We start from the raw sequence: 20,907 nt of genomic DNA, 5'->3' as shown, positions 1-20,907 counted from the left end.
GACTTCTGCTGACTGTTGTCCACAACATCGGCCTGGTCCTGTCAGTATCAGCGTTCTTTAATTTCGGCATCCTGGCATAGTTTTTTAGGCCTAAAGAAGGAACAGCTCATGAGTGTAAAACATTTTCAGATGAAACTAATATTCGATGACTATCTCTATCCTACTGAGTTGTTGAGTTCTCTTAGTCATAATTCTGGTTTTAGATCTGATGTGGGGATTATAGAGGAGTCAAAAAAATTTTTTTTAATTTTTTTTTTAACTTTGGGTTTATTTATTTATTTATTTATGGCTGTGTTGGGTCTTCGTTTCTGTGCGAGGGCTTTCTCTAGTTGCGGCAAGTGGGGGCCACTCTTCATCGCGGTGTGCGGGCCTCTCATTATCGCGGCCTCTCTTGTTGCGGAGCACAGGCTCCAGACGCACAGGCTCAGTAATTGTGGCTGACAGGCCTAGTTGCTCCGTGGCATGTGGGATCCTCCCAGACCAGGGCTCGAACCCGTGTCCCCTGCATTGGCAGGCAGATTCTCAACCAATCCGCCACCAGGGAAGCCCTAATTTTTAAAAATTTATTATTTTTTTGGCTGTGTTGGGTCTTTGTTGCTGCACACAGGCTTTCTCTGGTTGTGGAGAGTGGGAGCTTCTCTTCGTTGCGGTGCGCAGGCGTCTCATGCGGTGGCTTCTCTTGTTGCAGAGCATGGGCTCTAGGCGCAGGGGTTTCAGTAGTTGCAGCATGTGGGCTCAGTAGTTGTGGTGCGCAGGCTCAGTAGTTGTGGTGCACAGGCTTAGCTGCTCTGTGGCATGTTGGGATCTTCCCAGACCAGGGATCAAACCCGCGTCCCCTGCATTGGCAGGCGGATTCTTAACCACTGCGCCACCAGGGAAGTCCTGAGGAGTCTAAATTTAAATCTTCATAATCTGTGTATTTGTAGCTTCAGTATCATTCATGACTTGTAGATTTTATGTTAGGGAAGAGTTATTGATTTCATGTATCACGTAAAGGATTCGTAATGATGATAAGGCAGGTAAGATTAGAATGGTGGCTGGTAAATGGTTATCTCTACTTGTGTATCTAGCGTACCTGTATGAGTCGGTTTAGTTGTCAGTATTAGTAAAGTAATATAGAGGACTAGAGAACTTATCCAAAAACTGATTATTAATGTGTGATCATGAAGATGTAAAAGTTCTTCCATAATAGGTAATGTTGCATCCTGAGAGCCTAGATGAAATGGATATGCCATAGCGTTATACAAGATATTTGCCTATGACTTAACTTTTACAACGTTATGTAATTTTTTTTTTACTGGTATCTCACTTATTGAGAAAGACATAATGGTTGTGGTATTGGCTTGACACCAGTTGACAAGGATTCAATTCCTTCCTTCCTTATTGTATTTTATTTTTAAAAACTTTTTTTCTTCCTTCCTTTCTTTCTTTCCTTCTTTCCCACACTGCACGACTTGCAGGATCTTAGTTCCCCAACCAGGGATTGAACCTGGGTCCCGGCAGTGAAAGCACTGAGTCCTAACCACTGGACTGCCAGGGAATGCCCTCTCCTCTGATTTACAAAACCAGGGTAATAAATAGACTGCAGAGTCTTTTTTCTTCTTTTTTTTCTTTTGGCTGCACCACGTGGCTTGCGGGATCTCAGCTCCCTGAGATTGAACCCGGGGGCACAGCAGTGAAAGCTGGGACTCCTAACCACTAGGCCACCGGGGAACTCCCCGAAGAGTCTTCTTTTTAGGAGACTGTTTTCAATAATGCTTGTTATTGGTATAAGGACAAGAATTAAAAGAAAGTATAGAATAGATGCTAGTTCGGGTTTGTATAGCCAAAGAACGAAACCGAAGCTGAGATTGACGCAGCTCAAGTTCTATTCTGTGGCCAAAGAATGGAGAATTGGGAACTTAGTTCACAGATCATCTTGCCCATGTGGTAAGAGGGATTTGATCTTAAAGAGTAAAGACAAATGCAGGAGGAGTGAGGCTAGTGATGGGGAGGCACATGCATTAGTCTAGGGAAGGGGCAGGACTTTCCTGGAAAGGGGAGCCACACCCTTTTTATCCTTTCTTGGTCCGTATCTTCCAGTCAGGGCCACCAGTAGGTGTGTCATCCAGTAGCCAATGTAGTAAACTCAGTAGAATGAGACTGAGGGTCTGCTGGAGGTCAGATTCGTTGCCACCTTTGTTCCAGCTGGTTCTATCTGGCGTTTATCTCTTCCTATAGCTTCCTTCTTTTGTCTCCAGACCCCGTGACTTAAAGATACACGTTAATTCCTGTTCAAGTGTCGGTTGGTGGGTTTTGAGCAAAGAACTGGCACACCTCTGGCAACAAAATCCCCCCTTTTCTGTTACTGCTCCTCATTCTTGAGGGGTGCTGAAGGGCAATGCTCTGCCTTCTGAAGCTGCTTCCTGCTGAACACGGGCATAGTTTTCCCCTGGATTAGAGGAGCAGAACTGTTCCCTGTGTTGCCTAAAATATGTCACCAGGCTGTAGTCCCAGTTGCTTGTACCCATGTGTTTGTATCATCTGAAGTTTGATGGCTTCAAGCCGTTTGCTAACGAATTTGACAAGGCAATTAAGCAGGCAAGGCCCGAAGATGAGCAGAGGATAATAGCATAGTGGGCCAGGAAATGGAGGAAACCGGGTTAAGCTGGGGAGGCTCTGTTTGACCATATTCCAGATGGAGCTTGGATCTGGACTTTGTGTGTTATATCTGTGTTACCATTGAGCTTGCTCATATATCTCTTTTATGTTGACCTCAATCTGACCAGAGTTACTGACATACATGCAGCAGGTTTCATTCATAACTGCACAGACTCCCCCTTGCTCAGCCAGGAGGTCGTCAAGGGCTTGCCTATTGTTGAGAACAACATTTGCTAGTGAGTCCAGAGAAGTACAGAGTCCTTGTAAGGCATCCCCTATAGTTTTAGACAAGTCCTCAAGGGCCCATGTGAGATTTTATAGCGTGATTTCATGGTATGCAAAACCTCCTCAGGAGGCGGCCAGTCCAAGAGCAATCCCTACTCCTGCCAGAGTGAGTTCTATTTCCCTTGTATCTTGGGGCTGGGTGATATTATGGATGGTTATACCTAGGCTCCTCGAACTTAGCCGGCCTAGCATGCATTATGCACAAATTCGGCATTATCTAAGCAAGGGTAGGCTAGAGCCCACCCTGGAAAAGGGAAGGCGTTGGGGTTGTTCTGATGCGGCAGTTGGTTTACTCTCGGGCCACAAAGGAACAGATACCCAGGGGGCGTGCGTGCCTGGTGCACCTCTGAGGAACTGAACCACCTCTGTAAGTGGCTAGCCCAAGAGGGGGTGCCCTTGCAGTGTGGGGAGAGAAGCCCACCTGCATAGCAGGGGTCACTGGGGGATTCTGGACTAGTGGCTTTTCCCCAGACCTCAGGAGGGCCACTTACTAAACCCCAGACAACCGGTGTCTTTCCTCCCCAATAAGTACATCTCCCATCTGGTCCCTGTGTGTATTCATTGAGTCCGTGCAGAGGGCACCAATGGGTGAGATTTCCATAGGAGTCAGTCCCGGGGCACTTAAATTGTGGGGTAATGGAAGCAGCAGTGAACAGAGTCCAGAGCAGCCCCCGGGTGTTACTGCACGTCCCTCCCTTTGGTAAGGGCTGCTCAGAGGGGCAGTGGCAGCGAGACAGAGACTGGTTACAGTGACGGCACTTTAGAGTGAGGGCTTTGTATTTGTTAGAGATGTTAATGCAAGGGGTGAGGTCCAAGCAGGGAAGCTGCATTAGGGATGGGATATGAACTTCAAGTGGGGAAGGTTTAGCAGACTCGTTAGCCAAGGTGAGAGTGAGGTTGTCATTCTTAGGGGTAAAATGTAATACCTTTAATCCATAGGCATCACTTTGTGGATGGGTGTGACAGACCAGCACTGGGATAGACTTTGTCCACGGGCTATAATCCGTGAGAAATTTACTATTGCACTGAATTCCCATTCCATGTGGACAGTTGTAAGAGAGCAGAGAAGAAAAAATAGACAATAATGGCTACTCATCCTGCTTCCAACGGTAATATCCCCGATATCCAGCATGGACAGAGGAGATGTCTGCCAGAGGGAGGGAGTTTGGCAGAACAGCAGAAGCGCAGTGAGGCAATAGCAATGACAAGACCAACTGCTAAGCCTGCCCACCACATTACTTATCTATTGGTAAGTTAGTCCTTTTGAAAAGAAACTTAAGGTCTGTGACAGGTTCACAGGTGCTTTGAGTGGACGGCTCAGTAACTTCTTCCTTAGGTGTAGGTGCTGTTTTCACTCTGGTATGGTGGGCCCATGGAGTTATGCCCTGTAATTGTAAAGCAGAATAAGTAGTCCAGATTACTAGATAAGGTCCTGTCCACTTGGGGTCTAACTGGTCTTGTGGATTTCCAGCCTTCCAGGTTTTCAAATAAACCAATTTTCAGGGGAGAAAGGATGTAAGACGCTGTCCGAAGGGGAAGGCAGTTCCGGATTCAGGTAGGCATGTAAAGCTTTGATTATTTCCCCTGTCTGTAAGGTATATTTCTGCTGGTCCCTATCCCTAAGATTGGTCTTGGAGCCGGGTCCTTCAGGAATGGGCCTCCTGTACATGGGCTCATATGGACTTAACCTGCGCTTTCCTTTAGGGGCTATTCACAGTCTCAAAAGGGCTATGGGGAGAAGGGAGATCCAGGGTTGATGACTGTCTTGACATGGTTTGTCTTGACATGGTTTGGCTAAGTTTCTTTTGAGGGCTTGATTTATTCTGCTTTTCCTGAGGATTGTCATCTCCAAGTGGAGTGTAAACCCCATTTAATTCCTAGAGCTCTAGCGACTCCCTTAGTAATTTGGGAAACAAAGGCAGGCCCACTGTCATTCTGGATGGACTTAGGGAGCCCAAACCGAGGGATTATTTCCTTGAACAGGGCCTTAGAGACCTCCCAGGCAATCTCGATTCAGGTGGGGAATGCCTCCATCCAGCCAGAGAAGGTGTCAGTCAAAACCAGCAAGTTATCTAAAATTTCCTTATGTCCAGGGCATTACTGTAAAATCAGGTTGCCAGTCTTGACCTGGATATGTGCCTCTATACTGGATGGGGGTCACTCCCTTGACCTTGGTTGGGGGTTTGTGTTGGGCTTATTCTGGAGGCAGATAGGGCAAGCTTCAACCACCTGTTTAAGGAGACTATGGAAATTGGGGGGCAGTCATGGATTTGATGAGCCATTTAAAAAAAAATATTTATTTGGCTGTGCTGGGTCTTAGTTGCGGCACGTAGGATCTTCGTTGCAATGTGCAGGATCTTTAGTTGCGGCATGTGAACTCTTAGTTGCAGCATGTGGGATCTAGTTCCCTGACAGAGATCGAACCCAGGCCCCCTGCATTGGGAGCACAGAGTCTTAGCCAGTGGACCACCAGGGAAGTCCCTGATGAGCCACTGATATAGGGCCTCCTGCCCATAATGTGTGCTCTGGTGAGCTTCCAGGATGGCCTGCAGTGCAGTGGCTGATGGGAGGAACAGCTGCCCATGACTGTTAATCATCCACCTTGGGTATTCTGGGCTTTTCAGTGGTAAGGTTTTTGTCTCAAGAGATAAATTGTAGCTCCCAATTTGTATAGTAAGTCTTTTCCTATTAGGGGAATTGGGCATTCTGGTACATATAAGAGTGAGATAACATTCTCCCTTTCAAATCGCACTCAAGGGGCTCTATAAAATTATGTTCCTGTGGCTTCCCTTCCACTCCCATTATCTTACATTTATCCTTGGTCATTCTGCCTTGTTGGGTGTTCAAGACTGAGTAGATGGCCCCTGTGTCGACTAGAAAGTGAACTAGAAAGTGTGTTTTACCCCCCCAGTCAGGGTCAGCCAAGGCTTCTCCAAGGAGCCCCTGGGCCCCTTCAGTCCTCTTCTTTCATGTGTGCGACCAGCAAGGATGGGCCAGGACACGGTGGTCCCTTTAGCTTCCTTCTGAGACGTTTGGGGCATCCCCCTCCCCGTGGCCCTCCTCCCTGCAGTATGCACACAGACTGGCTTTGAGCCCTTCTCTCCACTGTGGGTGTGGTCTTCAAAACCTGGGGTGACTCATTGATGTCGCAGGGTCCCTTTGGGGGAGGCCCCATCATCACTGGGAGGTTGACTGACCCTGAACTGCTGAAGCCAGAATACTGGCAGTTGGTTCCGCTGGTCTATCTTCCTTGGCATCTGCCTCCAGATCCTGGTTGTTGAACACCCGAAATGCTGACTCCACCCCGGGAAGAAGGCGTAGTGCGCCCTATCTCCAACTTCTGTAATTTTCTCCTAATGTCTGGGGCGCTCTGCGAAGTGAAATGGGACTTAAGAATGGCCTGCCCTTCCATTGACTCCAGGTTCACCTTCGTGTACCCACAAAGGAACTCCCTTAGGCATTCCAGGAAAGCCAAGGGGTTTTCCTTCAGTCCCTGGATGACTCCCTGAACCCTACTCCAATTTATGGGTTTCTTCCCAGCCAACTGAATGCCCTTAAGAATCAAATCCCTGAAATGTGTGAGGTGCTGCTGACCATTTTCCTTTTAATGGTTCCACCCAGGGTCCATGTAGGAAATGGCCTGGATTCAAGGCTGGTATAGAGTGTCATGCATTATTTTGATTGGTCTTATCAGCTTCCTCACTTGCATTAGTTATAATCAGTGTCTTTTCTTCCACAGAGAATACGATGTTCAGGAGGGTTTGGACATCCACCCAAGTGGGGAAAGGAGTGTGGAATATTCCCCAGACTAAATTAAGGACCCCCTTGGTATCTTCCTTCAAGCCCTTGGATCGATCCTTCCAGTTACACAGATCTGAGGAAGATAAGGGTACGTGCACAGTGGTCAGTCTGCCCTCTCCATTAGGGACCTCCGAAAGGGGGAACAGCCTATTGCTTCCAGAGGGCTGGTACTGAATGCTGCTATGGGTGTGCACTGGACTAGTCCCCAAGGGAGGCATGCCGAGAGATGGAGGTGGGCGAATCGGGGAGGTGGCAAGGGCACCAGGTAGGGTGGTTGTGAATTGGAGGGAGTAGAAGGTGTCAGGAACCAGGTCAGGTAGCGGTAGATGACTCAGGAGTCTTGGGTGAACTGTCAGAAGGGGAAGAAGCTACCCTTGGCAGAGAGAGGAAGTCAAGAGAATCTTCAGGCTGAGATTCAATACCAGGAGAGAGAGAGATGAGAGATGATAACCTCGCATTTCTCACGGAGGCCCTTGTTTTCGCAAAGCACCATGAAAAATTGGACATAGGGGATTTCATCCCATATTTTTCAAATGCTGGCAATAGAAGTCCAATTGAAAAATGATATTATAATTTAGAGAGCCATTAGTTGGCCAACTTTCTCCATCCACCAGTTAATACTGGGGCCATGTGATGTTGCAAAAGAAAACAAGCTGTTTGTTAGTGGGCGGTAATTTCTAGTTATGGAGGATGCACCCTAGTGGCGATTTCGCTGGGATGGAGGCTTAGTTACCCCTACTGGGGAGTCCTTATTTCTAGTCTGTTTCCAACTTCCCAGTGGCCTCCTCCTAGGGTTGGTGGCGAAGCAGATCCCACAAGATCTAGCTCACACCAAGTGATCTAGGTGCTGTAACTGAAACGTGAACCAATCTTTGTGGGGGATGGGAGGGGCGATGCTGTCTAAGAGGGCCTTAGTTATGAGGTCCCCTCTCTCTCTCTCTTTTTTTTTTTTTTGGCTGCGTTGGGTCTTCGTTGCTGCCCACGGGCTTTCTCTAGTTGTGGCGAGTTGGGGCTTTGTTACGGTGCACGAGCTTCTCGATGCAGTGGCTTCTCTTGCTGTGAAGCACGGGCTCTAGGCGCACGGGCTTCAGCAGTTGTGGTGAGTGGGCTCTAGAGCGCAGGCTCAGTAGTTGTGGCGCTCGGGCTTAGTTGCTCCGCAGCATGTGGGATCTTCCCAGACCAGGGCTCGAACCCGTGTCCCCTGCACTGGCAGGCAGATTCTTAACCACTGCGCCACCAGGGAAGTCCCAGATCCCCTCTTAAGTCAGCAATTAGACATTCCCAGATCCACTGTGGGGCTGTAGGAGATACCTGATGTAGGTGGGTGCTTTCAGCAAGCAGTCCCTGGAGATAGGGGGAAGGTGGAGTGGGAAATAAGGGTTCTCTAGCCAAATAAATTACCCAGAGGGCCTCTCCAGCATTCAAGGAGACTGTTCAAAGAGGGCTTGTCCCTGCTTGGTTACAGGTGATAAAGCAGGGAGGCCAAATCCCATTTGGCATGTGTCCAGTTCTCTGTACAACCAGCTACAAGGACCCAAGGACTTCGGACGATTTGGAGGTCGTCTTCTTTCCCCAGCCAGGCAAAGTGATTTTCCTGAAACCTGACAAAAATAAGATTTTTAAAGGGTTCACGTCTGAGGAGGGATCCCAAGAGATCTGTGATGGACAGTAGTGGGGAGAGACCTACCTGACAGACAGGTACCCTGCCCTGGGATGGCAAACTGGGGTAAGACAGACCAACACAAAAGATGTGCTCTTGGATTCTTGACTATATGCTAAAGGACAGAGGGAACACAGCAGGGACTGGGCGGCTGGAGCGTTTTACAGTGTGCCTACTTACGCGGACATTTGTTCCCAGTCAGCAGCGTGCCTAGTGCTCATCTACCCTGGCCTGTGACTGACTTATCCTTTCACAGGGGTGTTCCAGTGGTGAGTGCCCTAGTGGCTTTTATGTGCTCGATCCGTGCCCATAGTTGCAGCAAGGGTTTCCAAGAGCATTAGGACAGATAAGACCACACAGAACAGAGACTGAAGCTTCAATTGTATCAAGAACAGAGACTAGGACTTACGATACACACAGAAAACAAAGCGATGTTCTTACCATGTGGTGGCCTCGGGAGGGCTTCTCATTCAGTCCAGTCCCCTTGCTGGGAACCAGTCCAACTAGACAGTCTATTGTCCAATCTCACCCACTACTAGAGGATCGACTATATTTAGACAACCAGTTGCCCAGTCCAGTCCTCTAGACAGATGTCTGGCTCTAGCCAGGCCAGGATTCTTTCCTTCAACCAGCCAACCCCTACAACCAACCTTGGCTTTATTGGCTGAAGTAGGGTCAGGGCCCCCTGTGCCAGCCATCCCCTGGACACTACCCCAATGTGTAGCAAGCATCCTTGCTATAGATACGCAAGGGTGGGGAACCGGTCTTTACCTAGGGAGCACTCTACCTAACCCTTGGCTGCTTTTTGATCTCAGACTGGATTCAGTAGCCCTCACTGGCCCAGAGGTCAAGGATTGGGGCAAACTACCCAGTTATTTAGCCAGCTTTGTCAATCCTAGGTCAGCAAGCAAGTCCTGGCTGAGTTACTGGATAGAATGGCAGATCCAAGGTCACCCTCCTGACTGGCTCACTAAAATTTGCTACAGAATCAAGTCGTATGGACCTCCAAGAAGGGTGGAGGAATTACAACTTAATTCAGCAACAGAAGCAGTGTACATGTTCAATGCAATCCCTCCAATATTCAAATGGTATTTTTCATGGAAACAGAACAAACAATGCTACCACTTGTATGGAACAACAAAGAACTCTGAATAGCCTAAGCCATCCTGAGAAAGATGAGCACAGCTGGAATCATCTCCCTCCCTGACTTCACACTACATTACAAAGCTGCAGTAACCAAAACAGTATGGTATTGGCACAAAAACAAACACATGGGCCAGAGGAACACAATAGAGAGCACAGAAAGAAACCCATTTGTATGTTGTCTGTAAATTCATGACAAAGGAGTTAAGAACACAAAACGGGGAAAAGACAGTCCCCTCAATAAATGGTGCCAAGAAAACTGGACACCGTCAACACCACATACAAAACTAACTAAAATCCACAATTTTCCACATCAAGTCCTTCCTCTGCTGGGTCTTCTGAAAATGGACCCCCCCCCCCCCCCCCCGCCCCACAGCAGTAAGGCACACACAGGAAGCTTCTCCTCCCATTTTTCCTCACCTTTTACTCCCATGGTGGTGCCTCCTGGTGGTTCCTGAAGACACTGGGCTTCTGTCTGCATGGACTCAGCCAAGTGTTGTCCCAAAGCTGAAACCATGGCAGATCCTGAAGAGACCGAGCTTCTATCAGCAGCATAAGTAGCCATGAGCCAAGTCCACCAGTGGAACACACATGTACCTCAAGGATCAGAGAGGTGGGTTTGGTGCCGCCTGCTGGCCAGCTGGGAAGTGCAGGCCGCAACCTCTCAGTTCCCTGGAGCCCATGCTCACAACTGGCGAGCCTGCAGAACCACTAAATTTGGAAATTCAAACTGAGATGGAGCCAAATATCCCATGACTTCTCCAAAAATAGTTATAGAATAATAAATTGGAAACCGTATGCAGTCAAAAGACTGTAGACACAAACTTTACAACTCACACCAAAATTCACTCAAAATTGTCCATAGACAAATTTAAAATGTAAAACTATAAAAATTATAGGTGAAAACATAGAAGGAAATCTACATAACCTTGGGTTTGGTGATAAATTTTAACACGAAGTCTCAAAAGCCTAAGAAATAAAATTTTGAACATGGATTTAAAAAATTTTAAACTTTAAACTCTATGAAACATCTTATTCAGAAAACCAAAAGACAAGCTACAAACTGAAAGAAAAATATTTGCAATATGCATAACTGATAAAAGATATGTACTCAAATTACACCAAGAACTCTAGAACAAACCCCATTAAAAATGGGTAAAGATTGGAACAGACACCTGGCCAAAGAAGATATACAGATAGTAAATAACATCATATACCATTAGGGAATTGCAAATTAAAACAACAATGAGAAAGCACTGTACACCTATTAGAACTAATAAACTCAAAAAAAAAAGAAAAAAAAAAGAAAAAAAAGCCCCACTACTGATTGATGGAGGATGAGGAAAAACAAGAGCTCTCCTTCACTGCTGGTGAAATGCATATACATTTTGGAAGTTTTTTTACAAAGCAAAATAAGGCTCACCTGAGGATCCAACATCGTGCCGCCAGTATTTAGACAACTGCTTTTAAGAACTATGTCCAAATGCAAACAAGGATGTAATTAAGCACAGCAACTCTATTCATAATGGCTATAAACTTAAAGAAACCAGGATGTCCTTCAGTAGAAGAATACATAAGCAAATTGGGGTACATTCATTTCAAGGGGAGCAGAATATGCCACCCTAAAATATGCCTGTTGGCATAAGGATTACTTTGAGCTGATTTCTTTTTTTAAAAAAAGAAGACACATAATCTCTGAAAACCAAGTCAAGATTTCCCTTTTGTGAAGGAAGTTGACATTTATAAGGGAAGTCTCCATTTGAAAGGTTCTCTCTCTCTCCATACCAAGAATGGAAGGATGAATAAATCTCAAGAAACTCTTATCAGTGGAGAAGCTAAGACTTAAATCTGCACAACAACCATACCCTTCCTTCCTTTTTTTGTCTTTAGATGAAGATGGTATTTAAGGTGATGTCTTGGGCCATTTCAGGGCGTTACTCAGTTTTCCTGAATATCTCTCTTGCATACAGGAGGTACACACGTTATTAAACTTCTGAATGTTTTTCTCCAGTTCATCTGCCTTTCATTTTCATTACTACATGGGGGATCTCAATGAAGAACAAAGAAAGGTAGAGGGAAAATTATTTTCCCTTCCATATACATGCAGTGGAATAGCATTCAGAAATATAAAGGAATGAACCACCAACCCATGCAAAAAACATGAGTCTTACACATATATTGCTAAGTGAAAAAATCGAGTCTGAAGTGCTACACACTGTATGACCCCATTTATGACATTCTGCAACAAGTAAAACAGAGAGATGGTAAACGGGTTATGGGTGGGAGATTGAAATATTCCATAGGATACTTTAGTGATGAATACCTGCCACTATGCATTTGTCTAAACCCATAAATTTTTACAGCCCAACAAATAAATCATAATATATTTAATTTTAGTTATTTAGGATATGGGAGTGCCACAGGATGCATTACAGAATTTAACAAAAACTGATTTAGATATGTATTAAAAAACCTCACTGTTGGTGGTGGGACAAAAAGTGCTGACCTCGGTAACTTTGGAAATGAATGGAATCTGTAGACTAAAGGGAACAGTGGACTCTACCTAAACAGTGGACTCTATTTTATGTTTTTGTTTCTTTTTTAAAAATTATTTATTTTTGGCTGTGTTGGGTCTTCGTTGCTGTGCGCAGGCTTTCTCTAGTTGAGGCAAGCGAGGGCTACTCTTTGTTGCAGTGCACGGGCTTCTCATTGCAGTGGCTTCTCTTGTTGCAGAGCATGGGCTCTAGGTGCGCGGGCTTCCGTAGTTGCAGCACGTGGGCTCAGTAGTTGTGGCTTGCAGGCTCTAGAGAGCAGGCTCAGTAATTGTGGCGCACGGGCTTAGTTGCTCCGTGGCATGTGGGATCTTCCCCGACCAGGGATCGAACACGTGTCTCCTACATTGGCAGGCAGATTCTTAACCACTGCACTATAGGGAAGTCCCTGGACTCTATTTCATAAAGTTCTTTCCCTGGGGGTAGGAGCTAAGAATGCTGAAACCACTGTATTTGTAATCTGGAATGGAGCAAGCGATGAATTCAAAAAATGACAGATAGTGAAAGCCAGGTTTCTCACCATTGGAGTAGGAAGTTACAGATAAGCAAAGGGAGAAGGTTACAATATCCATGTAATAATGGATCAGATTGGTGGCATTTATGTAACCTCATCTTTAGCTTAACATGGATACAAACAGTTCCACATAGAAATGTTTATAGGACTTCCCTGGTGGCCCAGTGGTTAAGAATCTGCCTGCCAATGCAGGGGACACGGGTTCGAGCCCTGGTCCAGGAAGATCCCACATGCTGTGGAGCAACTAAGCCCATGCGCCACAACTACTGAGCCCGCGTGCCGCAACTACTGAAGCTCACGCGCTCCAGAGCTTGTGCTCTGCAACAAGAGAAGCCACCGCAGTGAGAAGCCTGTGCACTGCAATGAAAAGTAGCCCCTGCTCGCCACAACTAGAGAAAGCCCGCGTGCAGCAACAAAGACCCAATGCAGCCAAAAATAAATTAAAAAAAAAAAAGTTTATAGTTAGGTGTATATGCATAAGTTGGAATACATATTTCAATGCATTGTCAGCTGGGTACATTTAGCTTCCATATATAAGTTGTTTTTTTTTTTTAAATGGGAGATCTTTTTTTTGTTGTTGTTAAATATTTATTTATTTATTTTGGCTGTGCTGGGTCTTAGTTGCGGCACGTGGGGTTGAGGAATTCTTAGTTGTGGCATGCATGTGGGATCTAGTTCCCCGACCAGGGATCAAACCCAGGCCCCCTGCATTGGGAGTGCAGAGTCTTACCCACTGGACCACCAGGGAAGTCCCCAAAGGTAAGTTTTTTAATACCATCGTCTAATAAAAGGAATCAGGGCTCTTTGAAGAAATGGCTGCTACTAGGACTGACAGAGTAAATATATGAGCCAGGATAATCTTGAATTATCAGAAAGTAAAGAAGTACCAAGAGAAAAAACCCCACAAGATGTTTTCATTTGACATAATTCCACCAGACAATGAAAAAAGCTCTCAATATGCAAAGCAAGAATGAATTAAGCACTCAAATACTGTACTGCTGAATTATAACCACAAGTATAAAATAACTATTCAGGTGTCCACACTAGTAAAATAAATGATTACAAACATTTTTATGAATTGGGTTGAATAGAAATGTCCTATGCAGAAGAATTCCAAATAACTGATGTAGACACACAGCCATCCATCAAGGAGGTAACCCAACCCTCTTCTGAAGTGTGGGTTCTTCCTAAATAAGACATACAGTATGGACACGGGAAAAATAACTTCACAGGGAAAACTGACAAACACAACCTCAGCCATGTGACCAAAGTTAACATGAAAGGTGATAAGCTGCCTTGAGAGCCTGCTCCTTTGACATAAAATGATGAGAATGCACTTGACATCTCTGACCTAACTTCCTCAAAACCCATAAACCCAGTCTAATCATGAGAAAAACACCAAGTAAATCCCCATGCGGAACAGTCTACAAAATACCTGACGAGTCCTCAACCCTGTCGAGGTCATAGAAACAAGGATAGTCTGAGAAACTGTCAAAACCCAGAAGAGCCTAAACAGACATGATGACTATATGTCATGTGGTGCCCTGGTTGGGATCTGGAACATAAAAAGGTAGAACAAAGGGAACCAGAATAAAATATGGACTTCAGTTAATAAAAAGGTGTTAATATGTGTTCATTAATTGTGACAGTTCTGTAGGAAGCTAAAAGGGAGGGAAAATTAAAAGTCAAATAAGACAAAACCTATTGTATCAAACTGGAAATGTAGAGAAAATGGGTGATTTTGTAATAAAAACACATTAACAAAATGATTCTAAAATTAGGAAAATACAAACATACCAATTAGCCACCCAGGGACCTCTTTCCCCTGCTGGTTCTCCTCTCATTATGCTGGGGTTTCCCTCTCCTGGACAGGGAAGGAACAGGAACAGAGATGTCCAGCGGCTCCCCTACAATCTGACCCCACCCAGTATCTTCACCTTCACCCACCATGACCGCCTGAATGAGAACACCCTGCTAGAGGGAGTCTCAGGGATTATTGATTCTGATGTGTAAGCTAGGACTTTTTTGATTCCAAGGGACTGGACACACTTACTGATGTAAAAGTAAATTAATACATTTCTTAATGATAGAAATAAAGTAGTACTTGCAAGAGGCAGTTATAGCAGTGGTTTTGGGCCTGGTGGGACAGGGGCTCATACTCTCATAGTGTGACCTGGTCCCTTTGTCCTACTAAGTGACTTTGTGGTGGCCCCATCCACAGGTACAGTCTCTATCTCTGCATCAGGGGCCTCCAGCAACTCCAGGCTGACGCCCACTCATGTCCATTCTACTGGGAAGGGTCTCTCCTTCTTTAGGTTCCATGAAAAGTCACAGCTTTAAAGACCTTTGCTCAGCTTGGGTCCCATTCTCATCCTTGAACCCACAAGAGGATGGAACACGGGACTGGCTAGACACAGATCACATGCCCATTTCTGAGGTGAGCGGAACATGGGATCAACCCTCCACAAAAGTGTGGACTGGAAGCAGGTGGAATGTAATTCCCAAAAGCTGAGATGCTGAGAACAGATGCTGGGCTGGGGGAAGTAGCAGATCCACAGCACTGACAGCCCACTGCACAGCACAGAATCTGAAGCCCAAGGAAGGAAACGGTTCACTTAGGGTCAGGGGCTGTGGCCACCCTTCCAGTGCTCTTGCTGTCCTCCCAGGATGGCAAGAAGCTCTTCCACTTGCTGAAAAAGCAACTTTGTTGTTGGTGGGAAACTCAGGGCTCCTGCCTTGGGCATCGGGTCCACACATCTCAGAGATTGGTCAAGAATAGCCTGTGTGTCCCTGGAAGGCACAGAGATCTCATTCCTGTCCCTGGGAGGTGGGAGCCCAGGCATCATGCCCCATGTTCACATTAACCACCCACCCATGAAGAACAAATTTGCTCATTTTCCAGTCTCTTCTCTCTACAAAAAGTAGAGAAATTATTACTCAGTGAAACAGTGGGAGTCTCAAGGATTATTCTATACCATGATAACACAGTTGGTGGCTTTCCAGAGACCACAGGGTATGGGCAGGGATGCACATATCTCCCCAACAATATGGCCTCAATGTGAAACTGTCTGTTAGGAGTCCCAGATGCTGCAATACCTTTTTTTTTTTTTAACACCTTTATTGGAGTATAATTGCTTTACAATGGTGTTTTAGTTTCTGCTTTGTAACAAAGTCAATCAGCTATACATATACATATATCCCCATATCTCCTCCCTCTTGCATCTCCTTCCAACCCTCCCTATCCCACCCCTCTAGGCGGTGCTTCAATACCTTTGATTCTCAATGGATATGAATGTCAATCTTTGTTACAACCAGAAGGTTGAAGGAATGCAGGGCCACGGTCTGTGTATGGTTGTCATGACCAGGGCCACACTCAATGTTTGGAGGGTTATTACCTCTCTTAGCAGGCTAAGAGGCAGTGAGGGAGGAGGCATTTGTTTCAACCACATGGATATTGGGAACTGAAACATCCCAAGGAACTGTCTAGGATACCCAGGTAGCTGTTCAATTACCCAGCAGCACAATCGGCTCAGCAATTGGCCACAGGGGCTTGAGGGGCAAAGGCTGACCTGAGCGGGAGGACCATGGATGCCTGGCTGGATGCTCAGAGGCCAAGGGCTGTTCTGAGACTTGACTGTTTTGACACCCGTGCAGATGGAACAGAGGGTCCATGCAGTCCCAGGAGGGCCCCGCCAGCCCTCAACAAGGTAGCACCGATGGGCCGGCAGCTTGATGCACCCAGTCCTGTATAAATCCGCACATGTCTACAGAGTACCTTGCATGTCAGGGCTGCGCTGGACTGTGGCTGCTCAGGGTGGGGCCAGCACCCCTTCCCAGGTGGGAGGGTAGAGGGAAACCCTGCATGACCTCTGAGACCCTAAGTACCCTTGACTGAGGTTGAGTTCAATCTGAATCAGTTGAGTGACCAGAGCAGACATTACATTCATCTTCTATCAGAGCCCAGGGCTGGAGGAGCAGAAAAACAATGGCCTAGCTCAACCTTGATCCTAATCCTAAACTCGGACCCTGACCCTAAACCCTGACCTAACCTTAACCCTAGCCCATACCCTAAACCTAACCCATACTCATACCCGTATCCTACCTGTATCCTAATCCTAACCCATACCCTAACACAGTGAGACCAAAACCATAAACCTTAACCAATAAAGAAAACTACAACCGTGACCAAAACCATAAACCATAAAATGTATTCATTAACCATACATATGTCATAACCATAAACCATAACCCAGTCCCAGCCCCCCAAGTCTCAGCCCTAACACTAACCCTCCAAACCACTAACACCAAGCCATATCTAATCAAATCATACAAATACATCATAAAAAAGAAAACTACATCAGTATACCTTATAAATAGGAATGTAAGAATCCTCCACAAAATAAGAGCAACATGAAACCAAAAGAGTATTAAACGGATGATGCCATAAGCGTCTCTACACCAGAAATTTCAGCTTGTTCAACATATTAAAACTAAGCTATGTATTAAACCACAATAAAGGTGTGAAGTAAAAACACATGATAATATCAGTTATTGCAGAAAAAGCTATAATCAAAATCCAGTGCTATTTCATGATACAAACACTCAAAAGTAGGAGTAACAACCTAAATGTCCATTGACAGAGGAATGGCTAAAGAAGATGTGTACATATAAACAATGGAATATTACCCACCTGTAAAAGAGAATGAAATAATGCCATTTGCAGCAACATGGATGGACCTAGAGATTGTCATACTGAGTGAAGTAAGTCAGACAGACAAGGACAAATATTGTAGGATATCGCTTATATGTGGAATCCAAAAAAAATGGTACAGATGAACTTATTTACAAAACAGAAATAGAGTCACAGATGTATTGGTATATAGAAAACAATCTTATGGTTACCAGGGGGGAAAGAGGGGGAAGGATAAATTGTGAGATTGGGATTGACATATACACACTACTATATATAAAACAGATAACTAATAAGGACCTACTGTAGAGCACAGGGAACTCTACTCAATACTCAGTAATGACCTACATGTGAAAAGAACCTAAAAAAGAGTGAATATATGTATATGTATAACTGATTCACTTTGCTGTACAGCAGAAAGTAACACAACATTGAAAATCAACTATACTCCAATAAATTTTTTTTTTAAAGTAGTAATAAAAGGAAATTTGTTCAATATGGAAAAGAGTAGTACACAAAGCCACAGAAAACATCATACTCAGTGTTAAAGCCTGAAAGATTTACTCCTGAAATCAGGAACAAGGCCAGGAAGCTGGCCTTCACTGCTGTTACTCAATAGTGTACTGGAAGTTCTAACCAGAGTCTTGAGGTAAGAAATAAAAGGCATCCATGTGTGAATGGAAAAATTAAAGCTGCGTCTATTCACAGAACACAGATCACATCTTGTATATAAAACTTCCTATATCAACAAAAAATTATTTGAGCTATCAACTAATTCAGCAAAATTATAGGACAAAATATCAATTCACGAAAATCTATCTTATATGTGTACACTAGCAATAAATAATCTGAAAAAGAATATATGAAAACAATTCCATTTTAAATAATGTCAACGTTAATATTTAGGAATATACTTGATCAAGATGTGACTTGTTTTTATGTATGTAAAGTTGTTTGTACGTTCGAAATTACGGGGAAGTCAGTTACTTTTCAAAACGCCCTGTCATTACCATGCCAGAAAAGCAGAGAAAACATCAAACTTCCATATAGAGGCCAAGCCTTACCCAGATGCAGTTCACCCAAAGTCCACATGGAATTTACAGGCACTGTGGGAAGATTAGATTAGGAGCCACTATGTCTTTGGTGTTGTGGATGATCTGGATGCGATAGAAACAGTGGGATTTTCGAGTTCCAATTTTCTACATCATCACACCAAAAAAACTATTAGAACTAATACATGAATTCAGTAAAGTTACAAAATCAATAACACAGAAATCAATTGCATTTCTAAACACTAGTAATGGACCATCAGAAAGAGAAAGAAAACAACCCTATTACAATTGCATCAAAAAGAACAAATACCTAGGAATAAATTTAACCAAGGACTTGAAAGACCTACACACTGAAAACTTTTAAGACATCGATGAAGAAATTGAAAAAGACACAAATAAATGGAAAGATATCCCCTTCTCAGGGAATGGAAGAATTAATATTGTTAAAATTTCCATTCTGCCCAAAGCAACGTACACAGCGAATGCCATCCCTACCAAATTTCCAATGGTATTTTTCACAGAAATAAAACAAATCATCCTAACATTTGTGTGGAACCATAAAGGACCCCAAATAGCCAAAGCGACCCTGAGAAAGGAGAACAGGCTGCAGGCATCTTGCTCCCTGACTTCACACTGCATTGTGAAGCTACAGTGGCCAAAAGAGTGTGGAACTGGCACAAAAACAGGCGCAGGGACCAGAGGAACAGAACAGAACCCAGAATTAACCCCACACAGATGGGGTCAGTTACTTTGCGACAAAGGGGCCAAGGACACACCAAGGGGAAGGACAGTCCCCGCAATAAGCAGTGCTGGGAAAAATGGACACCACATAGCTCATGCCGGTTACACTGCACACAAAACTGACTAAAAACGCAGTTTTCCACATCAAGCCCTTCCTGGGTGGCATGAAGACGGACAACCCTCCCTCAGCAGTCAGTCACACACACACAGGAAGCTTCTCCTCACTTCTCCTCACCTTTTCCTCCTGGCGTCTCCTGGGTCGTCAGGAAACCCAGCTCCTGTCAGCATGGACACAGCCCCGTGTTGTCCTGAAGCCCAAGCCCCGGCGAGTCTAAAGGAGACTCAGCTCCTGTCAGCAGAGACGCTGACCCGGGAATCCCAGCACAAGCTCTGGCGGCGCCTGAGACAGAACTCCCGTCAGCGGCGCGCAGAGCCAAGACCGGTGGAACGCGCGTGCGCAGTGGGTCAGAGAGGCGGGCTCACCTACTCTGTGGTCAGTGCGGGACTTGCTGCACCTGACTCACAGTTCACTGGAGACTGCGCTCCCTGCTGGCAGAACTGCTGAACCCACTAAACTGCGGAAATTCAAACTGAAATGGAGACAGTGTCCCCAAACTTTTCTAAAAATAGTTAAGGAACAATTAATTAGACACCATATGGCATGAAATGACGCAAACTTCACAACTTACACCAAATTCATTCAAAATTATTCATAGACAAACAAAATGCAAAACTATTCAAAATTATAGAAGAAAACATAGAAGAAAATCAATAGGAGCTTGGGTTTGGTCATGTAGATCATGAGCTTTGAGTTTTAACACACAACACAAAAAGGCAATCCACAAAGAAAAATAAGGACTACTATCATCACAAAGCTAACTCACACCTCAGGAATCACAACAGATGATTCCCAGAATGAACTGATTTGCAGGAGGCAGCATGCCTGCAGTCCTCAGCCCTCAGCCCCCAGGTGGTGCACCTTTCATAGGAGAGATTTATTTCCTGCTTTCCAGGAGACAGAGAGAATATGGAAAGTGTCTCTCTTGCATGGGTCTTTTCTTAAGTAACATTAATTCAAAAGAATTAATATGTCATTAAGACATATTTAGAAGTGACCTGCTCTGGGCCCTTACAATATATACATACATACATACATACAAGAAAGAGAGAGACAGAGAAACAGAGAGAGAGAGGCACTGACAGAGAAAGAGAATGAACACAAGGGAGAGGGATCGAGTAGAAGTCACAGAATTTTCATAAATCAGTCTTCATGTTAGAACCCAGTCACAATGTCCATGCACCCTGGAGGGGAGGGGATTACACAAGGACGTTTGACCGGGAGGCACCACAGAGGCCGAGATGAGACACTGGGTCCTGAATCTAAACATAACAGGAGGGCTTCCCTGGTGGCGCAGTGGTTAAGAATCCTCCTGCCAATGCAGGGGACGCGGGTTTGATCCCTGGTCCGGGAAGATCCCACATGCCGCGGAGCAACTAAGCCTGTGCGCCACAACTACTGAGCCCGCATGCTGCAACTACTGAAGCCCACACGCCTAGAGCCTGTGCTCTGCAACAAGAAGCCACCACGATGAGAAGCCCGCACACCGCAACGAAGAGTAGCCTCTGCTCGCCACAACTAGAGAAAGCTGGCGCACAGCAACGAAGACCCAACACAGCCAAAAAGAAATAAGTAAATAAATAAATTAAAAAAAAAACCATACCAGGAGAACCTGGAAGGTTGTATGCCAAAGGGGACGATGTCTGAATTTTATTTAATTTCAACCCTCCCATGGTGGAGGAGGGATGGGAAGCAGACAGGAAGGGGAGTG

The 20,907-nt window shown here is 45.1% G+C and overlaps 1 protein-coding gene and 1 long non-coding RNA gene across 12 annotated transcripts in view; one reads left to right on the top strand and one right to left on the bottom strand.

The window, feature by feature from the left end:
- LOC309619046 (uncharacterized protein) overlaps positions 1-20,907 on the top strand; it is a 40,666-nt gene that overhangs the window by 16,352 nt on the left and 3,407 nt on the right. For 3 of the 7 annotated variants that reach the window (XR_014238723.1, XR_014238724.1, XR_014238725.1), the window contains one exon: positions 4,397-4,480. The exons of 3 other annotated variants lie outside the window; for them this stretch is intronic. The gene's annotated coding sequence lies outside the window, so the exon portion shown is untranslated. Of the gene's footprint in view, positions 1-4,396; positions 4,481-20,907 lie in introns of those variants that run through there. One more of the 7 variants, XR_014238726.1, reaches the window with a different exon arrangement.
- Positions 1,846-19,541, bottom strand: LOC309619050. 5 transcript variants are annotated; one of them, XR_014238729.1, is made up of 3 exons: positions 19,314-19,541; positions 9,950-10,240; positions 1,846-8,327 (listed from the first exon to the last, which is right to left on the bottom strand). It is a non-coding gene; the product is annotated as an uncharacterized lncRNA (long non-coding RNA). The 5 variants fall into 5 exon arrangements; XR_014238730.1 differs by having other exon boundaries at positions 9,950-10,126; positions 19,314-19,537; XR_014238733.1 differs by lacking the exon at positions 19,314-19,541 and adding an exon at positions 8,414-8,501 and having other exon boundaries at positions 9,950-14,450.

This window comes from Balaenoptera borealis, assembly GCF_965194805.1.
Source record: "Balaenoptera borealis genome assembly, chromosome: 20".
In the NCBI taxonomy this organism is placed as follows: Eukaryota; Metazoa; Chordata; class Mammalia; order Artiodactyla; family Balaenopteridae; genus Balaenoptera; species Balaenoptera borealis.
The sequence above is the reverse complement of the archived record's forward strand: the minus strand, read 5'-3'. Positions and strand labels throughout refer to the sequence as shown.